Genomic DNA, 10,762 nt, shown 5'->3' with positions numbered 1-10,762 from the left:
TTCTATAGTAAAAAGTGGATAAAAAAAACGCAGTTAGGTGAAATTTTTTGTTTAGTAAATTCTGGTTTTTTGTGCTGCAGTCAAAATAGGCGAATTTGAACTCCAATTTCTGAAGACCTTCAGATAGGTGCCAAAGCTTTCTTTCAAGATTTGGTTTACTCCTTGCTTAGCTGATGCATGTGGAATCAAAGCGTATGATTCTCAGCATTATGTAGCTTTAAAGCGGAAAACAGTGAATACCAATTTATTGATTTTTCAAAATGATTTTTCCCAAGTCATATGTCCTTTTTTTTTTTTTAAATATCAGCTAGAACATCTGATCGAATTATAGTGTATTCATTTTAATTTTTATTTCTAGTTTATTTTTCAGTGATTTATTTATTTATTTATTATTATTATTATCATTATTATTTTTTTGCTGTTTTATAACAAGGAACGAAGTAAAATATGCATGTGGCTGTTTTAATTTGAAAGCTATGACTTTTGATTAAAGAACCACCTGTAACTAGGTACTAGGAAATAATAGGCAACGAAATTCTTAGTTGACGTGCGCACAATTTTGTTCTTCATAAATTGTACAAACGCAGTGTGGCCCCATCTTCAGTATTTATTTTTATTTCATTTGATTTATTTGAATCAAGTCGAGTCAAAGCGAATCGAATCGAATCGAAATTTTGAGCCAACTATACGAAAAATACACGGATTTTAAAAATAAGAAAAAAAAAATATTGACTTGTTAATTGGGGAAAGAAAAAAACTTTCTTAAAGGAGAATTTTTATTCATTCTGCCAGTAGCGAATTTAAGCCATTCACAATTATGAGTGGCTCTGAAGATTATTCATAAATGCACATGATAAATGATTTATACATAGTTCTGGGATTGACCAAGAAGCCCACAAAATTACGAAGAACCCCAAACCTGTAAATCAACTACTGCATTTCGCTATTGGGGGCCTCCAAATTATTGTAGGCCTAGGGCCTCAACTGTAGTTAGTCGGGCCCTGGCCTCAGGCAGAGGGCGCATGGAGACAAATCCTCCTGGCCAGCACGGGCCTGATGAGTTGATGATTATTTGGGTTCCTGTCGTCGATCGTTACATTGATCAAGGTCATCGGCAGCGAACTCGATAGGGTGAAGGAATTGACAATCATTTTAAAAACCTCTCTACACTTCTGAATCGTCCAAGCCTTTTAGAACTTCCAGTATTACTAGAATAAATGCAGAAAGGAACTACTTTTGCATTGGAAACTATTTTTGATGGATTTAATACGTGTATCGAGAGAAATTATTATTTCTCCAATAACATTTTTTGCTCTACGAAATTTTTATCTCTTTCGACTATTTTCAGGATTTTTTTAATATTGAGTCAGTGAGGAATAGAATTCTTTTGGTTCATAATTTTTTAACGCAAAACAGCAATTTTCAAGTTTTAATTAAATTTAAGCAATATGCCAACTTCGCTTAGCAGGAAAAAAACAAAACCGAGAAGGTATTTACTAATGGAATCTGAGCCAAACTGTTACTTATCTTTAAAGGAATGGGCACCAGTGTTTTATAGGCACGTTTATTTCTTTTTCAAATCCGACCAAATATGGATTATTAGAGTAAAATTATTAATGAATATAATGTGTTAACACATCTGATCTATGGACATATTCATCTTGCAGCTAATGTGGTAGAACTTGAACCATAACGTCCCTTTCACAAGGGTAATAAAATATGTTGAGAGTTTGGACAGTTTTTCATTAGCATCGTAACTGACCGCGTGGGATCAGCATTAATGATGCCGCGGCAATCGGAGAGGTTATTCTGTCACCGGTTAACCGAATTGGAGGCTCGAAATCACCGCTGTTAGGTGGGGAAATTATGCTCCGGACGCTAAGCCCGGCTCGTTAGTGGTAACGACAGTTATCCATCGACAAGCAAAAGAGCAAGTAACCCGCGACCCAACGAGGCGCCATTTCGCGGTCGTAATATTCCATTAGCGTTTGCCGATCTGACCTCATCTAAGAACTTTGAAATGAAGGGGGGGGGGGATGCCAAATGTCGCACCGATTTGTGGCCCGAATGACCGCTATCCCCACAGCTGCCGCAAAGGATTCCCATTTTCGAAGAGGGCCTTTTCCCGCTGTTTAGTTCTACACGGCCATAGCTCAAGCTGCAAATGGCCGCGAAGCGCATTTCGGCAGTTGGTTTAGGAATTAAAAGAGATTTGTACGGGGGGCTTTCTCCCTACCCGTGAGAATGCCTCGGACTTAATCAGCCGCCGGTTGCATGCCATCTGTGAATTCCGTTACTTTCTTACTTTGGATGATGCTTTTCCGTGGTGGGCAGCATGAAATTTGTTCTGCAGAATATTTCATTTTCGGTATTAAGGATAAGGGGAGTTAATGTCCTGCCCATCTGACAGCTGCTCTTATTATGCAAATGGCAAATGTTGATTAATTTTTATAATGTTGCCTTTTCGCAGATTTCGAGAAATGTTAGCGCCAATGAGTTTGTTATGAATATTTTGAAAGGACACATATTCGAACCATCGCACTTTCTGTGAATCACAAAAATACTTCTTGGGAATTTTACTTTTCCGTTAGTCATTTGCTTGGAAAATTTCCTGCTTTCATTATACATATTAAACTATTAAATTAAATGGGAAGCACTTGAAACCTTTGTTAAAATGCCACCTTTCTTAGTTTGTGAGCATAGATGCGTCAAACTGAAATTACTACCGCCAACTTTGGGTAAAAGAGTCGCATCACTGAACCAAGACCTCCTTTTTGTCAATGAGCAGGACACATATGTGTCCGTTGTTTAAAAAATATCATTCTAATAGAATTGCGATTCTGAAGATTTTGGATACTTAAGCAGCAATCCAAAGTGCTTTATAAAAAGCAAAGTACGATAAGATTAACACATTTTATGTCCATTACACCCTGAACTTAGGCATTAAATTTAACTGCCGATTATGTCACGACAAATCCTGGGGGGAAAAAAAGTTTTGAATTTCCTTCAGTTACCAAGAAACTGCCGTTCAGAAGAACACAAAATGAGCAATGTAGTAAAGTTTTAAAGTATGGATGTATTACTAAAAAACTCTCTTAAAGCTTAAACTTTTAATATCTTTGAAAGGATAGGTGCTTCTGAATGTCGGATTTATGGGGAAATTCCAAAATTAATTTAAAATTGTATTTTCGATCCTCAACGCCGAAAAGTTTCCGGGAGAGCCTTCAATATGCTTATATTATCAAACATACTTAAAAAAGCGTTTTTAAGCCTTTAATTTTGAAAAACTTCCGAGAGAGAGCGCCCTACCCTCTCATCTCTTTTCAACGAATTATAGCAAAAATGTTGAGTTTTCTGGGGTCAGCTCCCGAATCCTGACCTTTTTCCTAGCACTTTTTTAGGACAACAATTTAAAAACATTTTCCGAAGGGAGGGGATTTTGTAACCACCACCTTTCTCTTACATAACTACCAAAGATAGTCTGAACTCTTGTGCCTTTATGTTTTCAATTTTGAAATTTTTCTGAGGAATCTTCCTAGCCACCCTTACTTTACGCCTTCAGAGATAACCCGAAATTCAAGGCTGCAACTGAGCCACGCTACTAAATTGTCGCCAGGGCCGGATTTAAACTTAAGGGGGTCCAAAGCTATTTCGGGTAATGGGCCCTTTTGCAGTCCAGACAACTTTTCTGTCGATAAGGAAAGAGGCTATTTTCAAATGTGTCCCCCCCCCCCCCCCGAACTGCCTTTTATTTTATTTTTTGTGACACACAAAAAAAGGCCATGCTTTACTTTTTTTACTTGTTTTTTGATGTGTTTTGCCTGCTGTTCTTTTTGGATTGACCTTAAGAGGGGGGGGTATCAAGAGAGTGATACGGGGCTCCACTTTTAGTGGGGTATAGCATATCTCCAATTTTAGGGGGCCAAAGGCTCATTTCCCGTAGGAAATTTTGAAAAATACATATAAAATTCTTTATTTTGAAACCTTACAAGGGGTGATTGGAACTACAAAAACCGGGAAAGAATAGGAAAACAACTTTTTTAAAGTACCGTTTTGCAAATTATAGTAATACACAATAAAAAAAAAATTTTTGATCGACGATCAATGACAGCAGTTGACAGAGAAGAGCGAGGGAGGGGAAAAGATAATGCATTGTTACTTGCTCACGTCGGCTTTCGGTACAATTTGTTTTTGATCAACTGTCCAACTCACTGACAAATACAACATGGAATTAAATATAAAATGATAAATAGTAAAAAAATTCTTTGAAAGAAATGGTGTACAGATTTACAAAATGGGTAACAAAGGAGTAGCATACTGCCCATATGGACAGTTCAAAATTTATGCACTTGATAAGAAATAAAATTGGAGCACTTTGCTTAGTAGTTTAAAGATTTAGAAGGATTCTAGAACAATTAAAATTATTTTTGGCACTTCATTTGCAGTTTCTATTCTATGACGTTTTAGTACATGATTGTATAGTTTTACAGTATTACTCTAACTTTGCAAAAAAAAAAAAAAAAACAGCTATTTTACATTTTAAAGAAAAAATTATATATATATATATATATATATATATATATATATATATATATATATATATATTTCTCATTACAACTTTTTTCAACTACAAGTAGTGCAGAAAACAAAAAAGAATAGAGGTAGTGTTTTTTTTTTTTTTTTTTTGTGGTAAACAAATTGACAATATGCAGTAGAAGAAAAAAGCAAGCAATAAAAAATTCTTTCCAAAATGCTGCATTTGGGATGAAAAAAATAGCAAGATAAAACATGTGCCCTGCAAAAAGCTAAGCTTTATCATATTTAAACCCTCTAAAATTCAAACATATATGCCCGTTGTGGCAGCTACTATGAACTCTTCATTTCAGTTAGCCAGCTGTGATTTTTGCTGTATTGTTTTATCGTATTCAGAAGTAAATTTGTTTACCATATTGTGTTTACAACACTTTCTTAAAATTACTTGATACTGTAGCAATTGTACAAATCATTTCTAAATAAGTGGGTTGCGTAACGAGGTGTGGTTGGCAGGAAATCTCACAGAAGCCTTAGTTTATGCAATATTGTCAATACTGGTACATTAGCTTGTATGGTCTGTTATGCCCCCTCCTTTCAGAAGACATGCTGGCTGTGCTAGTTGTATGTATGAATAACAAACCAGTCTGGTTTAAAAATTTCATAAGAAAAAAAAAACTATCATCTGAAGATTCCAATCCTTATTATTCTATTCAAGAGATCATACTGTCTGCAGTATCTGAAGACACAGATTTTGGAATCCCAGAAAATCTCTAACTCCCAAGCATATTTACTCCAGGAGACTTCCTTGTTTTTAAAAGTTCTGAGGAAAAAAAAAAAAAAAAAAAAACTGATACAGACTCGATGTGGCCAAAATTCTGTACCTAGAGGAAGACGAATAAGCTGGGAAAATTTACAAAAGCATGTCCAATACCTGGAGAGAATAAGAAATGAAGGAGGATGCAGCATTCCCCTCTCCCTCCAGATGTCATAAAAAACTTCAGCAAAATAAAAACATCCTAACATAGAATTGCTTCAAGGATATGATTTATAATTGACATGAGGGATTGCATCGATATTAAATCATTTTGTTTCTCAAATCCAATGTTCTTAATTAAGTTCAGGCAATTGAAACAAGGATTTAACATTTTGTCGCCACAGAGTAACAGTAGGATATCTTAGTGTTATTCCTGGGATTTAATGTCTTAGTATTGCTCTGAGGCGACAATATTTGGAGTCTTAGGAGAGTGTTTTGTGTAACAATTGATAGGTCTATTAAAAGGGAATGGGGTCGTTTCCAAAATTTTAAAAGTATTTTTTTCTGAAAGAGCATGCTTAAAAACATAGGATCTGACCATTTTTTAAATAAGTTGGTTAAGTTTATTATTTTAAAAAAATTACTTAAATTGGTGCGCTTTCATTGTTTAAGCTTCTGCTGATGACATCACAAATGATGAAATGCCATTCAGTGTTGCCATTCACAGAGCAAAATATTTAATTCTCATCTTTATTCGCGTGTTTTGGCAACGATATGGTTGATAGCAAGCGTAGAGTGCAATTTTAATTCGCTTGTTGATTATCATAACCGTGGAAACGCGATAGAAAGATGAGCCAAAGAGCATCATTTGTGACGTCATTAAGACCACGCCTTGTTTGAAAAATCGGACGTTTAAAAAATTAATTTAAAAATAACTGTTGGAAAATGAAAGTATTTTCTGGGTCCATGTTTTTTTTTTTTGCTTATTCTATCAATTTCAGTGAGAAAAAGTACTACTTTTGACTGAAGGAAACAAGCCCATTGCCCCCACGTGCTGCTTGCTCAGGAAATATTTTTGCCTTCATGTAGCAAAAGGCATTGTAGCACCAGCAGAGAGAGATGTCCATTTTCTGCTTTTCTATTTTTCTATGTGAACATTTTTAATTTTATGTTTTCAATCCAAATTGACATGAGTTTGGCACATATTTATATAGATATTAAAGGATTTTTTTTTTACACAGAAATAGATAAAACCAACTATGAAAGTTGTTTTTCCTACCGGAATCAGTTTATTTAAGTCTACCTCTTAAGATGCAAAATTTCGACTCTAGTTACTATTTGATCTAAAATAACTCTTTTTCTTTATACCAGAAGAAGAACTAGAAGATTGGTTTACTCTCGGTTAAAAAAAAAAGCCAGCTTTCAGGTGAGCGTAAACAAGTTCTTAGAAAAAGGTTTATTCCATACAAACAACATTGAACTGCAAATGTGTGTCAATGACACATTTTAATTCGTTTTTAGAGACAAATTTTCAAATATAATAAATGCACAAAAATATGATGACTCAACACAAGTGAAGTCCAGTATATTTATTGTCATAAATTAAATCAACAACTACTAGTAAAATAATCATATCACAATATATTTTGAATATCAGTTTGGGGTAGGACAAAAAAATATTTACTTTGATTATGCCAAGTTCATATCAAGAAATTATATAATATAATTTTAAAGATAAAGACAGGAACAAATGCTTAACCGCAGAAATTCATTAAATTAGTATCAGTTGAATACATGTTTTAAACAAACATTTTGCATTCTTAAAAATATCAATCATTAAAGACATGCTTACTTAGTCTGGAATGTAAAAAATCATGCATTGGCAATTTTAATTTAGGTTTCAAATGTGCCTTAAATGAGAAATTAAATCGACAAGTAAATAAAGCATTTGACTTCATATAATCTAAAATCAATACATATACATTTATTAATGTTACATACAATAATTTTGCTTTATAGCTAAACATTACAAATCAGTAATACAAGAAAATTTTACCTTGTGAAGATAAACTTTACATAGTACTAAACTTTTTTTATACATATAAATACTCTAAAAAATAAATAAAACAAATAAAAATAAGAATTTAAATTTTCAAAACACCATTCTAGGTGTCATAATAAACTTTAAAATATGTACAAATGACTAAGGTTGCCCTTACATAGCACCATTTGTATAAATACAATATAAAAATGCCTCATGAAATTATGGAATCCCAGAAAGAATGGGAATTAAGCATACACAATTTGAGCAAAATTAATACTTTTTATTGTAAGTCTAAAAATAAGAAAAATGGTATGTAAGGACATGTCAATGCACAACATTCAAAATTTAAACAATGCATCTTCATAAACTAAAAAGCAAGAAAATGTTAAATTTGTTTTCAGAAAAACGAGCCATACTAGTAAGTGAATATAGAAAAAAAAAAAAGAGGGAGCAAAAAGGCATTAAATTACAGCTTAAAGCATAACTGATGTATAATTTTTTCCTTTTTTAAAAAACTTCATTTGAACACACAAAATATGAGACAAAGGTATAAAAATATAACTTTCAAGATATTCATGTTACATTGTTAGTAGAAAACATTAACTATGAAGAGCAACACTCATATAACATGAGTGCTTTTATATTGCTTTATTTACAGTCTCCCTTTGCACAATGTCTTATCAGCTAAGAGTAATGAATTCAAGATATTGCTAGATTTAAATTTTAAAAATACATCTAACTTCAAAGTTTGAAAGTTAAAGGAGAAACTAGGTCTTACTTAAGATTGAGTAACTTAGTTAATTGAAAATATAATTATTTATTCATACTTGCCAACTCTACTGTTTTTAACGGGAGACTACCGTTTTTTGCTTTCATCTCCCGATTTTCCGTTTTTTACGATTTTCTCCCGTTTTTGCAGTTTTTCAGTCAATCATCAAAAAGTTTCACTTTCTTCTCAATAGATGGCGCCCTTTTCTAGTCTACCAATGTCAGTATATAAGAATTTTTCAAATTAATAACTCATTTAGTAAAAACTAATTTTTTGGAAGCTTTCCACATGGCATGTTCAACGAAGCACGTGTTTTGCCGAAAATGGCAGCAGATTTCAATCCTTTTGCATCTCGAAATTATTTTTAATATTTGAAGTTATTTTAACATGTGCTACCCTATACTTATTTATTTTATATTGTATTTTCATTATATATTGATTTGCTTTTTTTTTTTCGGATTTTAGTAATTAAATGTTTGTAGCTACTTTGCTGGTAGAGACTGAAAAATGTACGAAACTTTAGGCTTTAAATTTAGTATACATGTTATTTAAAAGCATAATTTAAAAATTCTGTAGTGGGGGTATGTCGATGGTGAACCACCTATATACCTCTAGTAAAATCTCCTGTTTTTTAACCTTTGAAGGTTGGCAAGTATATTTATTTTGCTCTTAATTCAATATGATTACATACATATTTAACAGAAATTGACAAGAGATTTTTAGGAAACTCATGCATTAAATTTGAATTAAAAAAATAAACCATTTAATGAAACACAAGTTTTATTTTCAGAAAGAGAAAACACTGGAGATCTAAGTATCAGAAACATTCAGGAGTGGGGGGGGGGGGACATTCTATACAAAGAAAATAAATGCTATGCATATTAGTTTTTAAAAAATGCATAGATGTAAGTAATTGTTTTCTTTGAATTAATTTTTATAATACATAAAATATTTACAAAGAAATAACTCTTTTCACACTTTATGGCAGAAAGGAGGCAAGAGCAATTCTTCCAAAATAAATACAAAAAAATTGCATTCAATTTATACACAAAATAGGAACTAAATATGTGTGGATTTTAAATGATGTTCAAATCAATATTACCACACTTAAAAACATTCTAGTTACCACACTTAAAATTTTTAAAAAAAGCAAATGTTTGGTAGAATTATTGCTTGGTAGAAATTTTTGGAAATATTGATTTTGTTTTTTAAAAAAAATTGTGCCAAAAAGGAAATTACAACACCTCCTCCTTTATGCCGCTAAAACAATCAAAATAAAAGTCCTATTTCAGAACATTTTAGATCTTGCTCAAGAAATGCAATTTAAAAATTTACATATCCATAAAATCCTGAGAACTATCATACAGTATGCACTAAAATTCTTTCAAAAATATTTATAACATATACAATGTATTATTCAACAAGTTGATAACAGTACAATAATGTACTTCAATACCAGTTGTGAAGCCCCTTTGGCTGTTTCCTGGCGATAATGTACATATGAATAGGAAGCTTTACTAATAAAGCAAGCTTTGGCAATCCATCATTAAAAAATGGAAATAAGTCTCTTATACAGCTGCAAAATTGGCTAGAAGAATAGAAATTAAAATAAGGCTGTTAAAATAATCATAAATCACATTAGTAAATGAAAACATTGTTCCAAATGCTAATCCATTTTAAAAAAGAACTTTAATATTTATTTAAAAAAAAGATTGTTCATCAAAAATTCAAAGTATTAAACCACAACCTTTACTTTCTGATACAAATTTAGATTTCTGTTAGATTAGTTGGCTTTTTTGTGTGAACCTAGGATCCACCCTCAACATAGTATCACATTAAAACCATTCTGCGCTCTCAAGTTCTAACTACCCCCAAATGTATTTTAACCTTTTCCTCACATTAAGTCTTTAAGGAACAAAATACACTTTGGGCATATAGTTTAGTCAATATGAAGCAATTAATGGAAATATTTTGGCCGTATAGTAATCTGAAACAACTGTTGTATGCCAGAATTTAAAATGTAAGTTCTAGAAAATATTCAGTCAGGAAGTTATGACAAGAACTTAATTGAAAGTTACCCCTTGCTTCTAAGACTTAGGTGAATTACCCCTTGCTTTTTAGACTTAAGTGAACTCTTTCTAGACTTCCTGCATCTACTTCTCGATTTCTTCTTTGGATTTGAATGAAAATACAACTCTTGAATTAAATAAAACTAGTTTGCATATATACTGAAATATTTAGGGGGGAAAAAAGGTAAATGAACTATGTTAAAAAAAAAAACTTTTGTTGATTAGATATGGACGACTTTGAAATTTTTTTTTCCACAAGAAATTTTCATCACCTTTTATTTTCCTTATATGAAAAATTTTACCATGACATCGCTTCACATATAGTTTATGACGAAGTCAGCAATATAATTCACAATTCATTTGAGGAAGTGAGAAGCAAAGGGAAGTAAATGCCAAAATTAAAAATTTGGAGATAACCAGTACAGATGGTAGGGGACCCTCTCCTCTGTCATGGGACGAGATAGTACTAGTAGCCCTGCTACTATATAGCATGATTTAGAAAACTTTTCAATGAAAGCCTACCTATGATCACAAATTTAAAAGCGTTTTACTCGAAACTTGAAAATATCCGCTTACGTCCCTTTGCTTCTCGA

General features: G+C 32.4%; 1 protein-coding gene across 1 annotated transcript in view; it reads right to left on the bottom strand.

Annotated features, from left to right (window-relative positions):
• Window positions 1-8,755: 8,755 nt before the first annotated feature.
• LOC129220962 (ribosomal protein S6 kinase beta-2-like) overlaps window positions 8,756-10,762 on the bottom strand; it is a 91,108-nt gene continuing 89,101 nt past the window's right edge. The window contains exon 29 of the mRNA XM_054855397.1: window positions 8,756-9,688. The gene's annotated coding sequence lies outside the window, so the exon portion shown is untranslated. The remainder of the gene's footprint in view (window positions 9,689-10,762) is intronic.

This window comes from Uloborus diversus, chromosome 4, assembly GCF_026930045.1.
Source record: "Uloborus diversus isolate 005 chromosome 4, Udiv.v.3.1, whole genome shotgun sequence".
Lineage (NCBI taxonomy): Eukaryota > Metazoa > Arthropoda > Arachnida > Araneae > Uloboridae > Uloborus > Uloborus diversus.
Note: the sequence above shows the minus strand (reverse complement) of the source record. Positions and strands in the feature narration are given on the sequence as shown.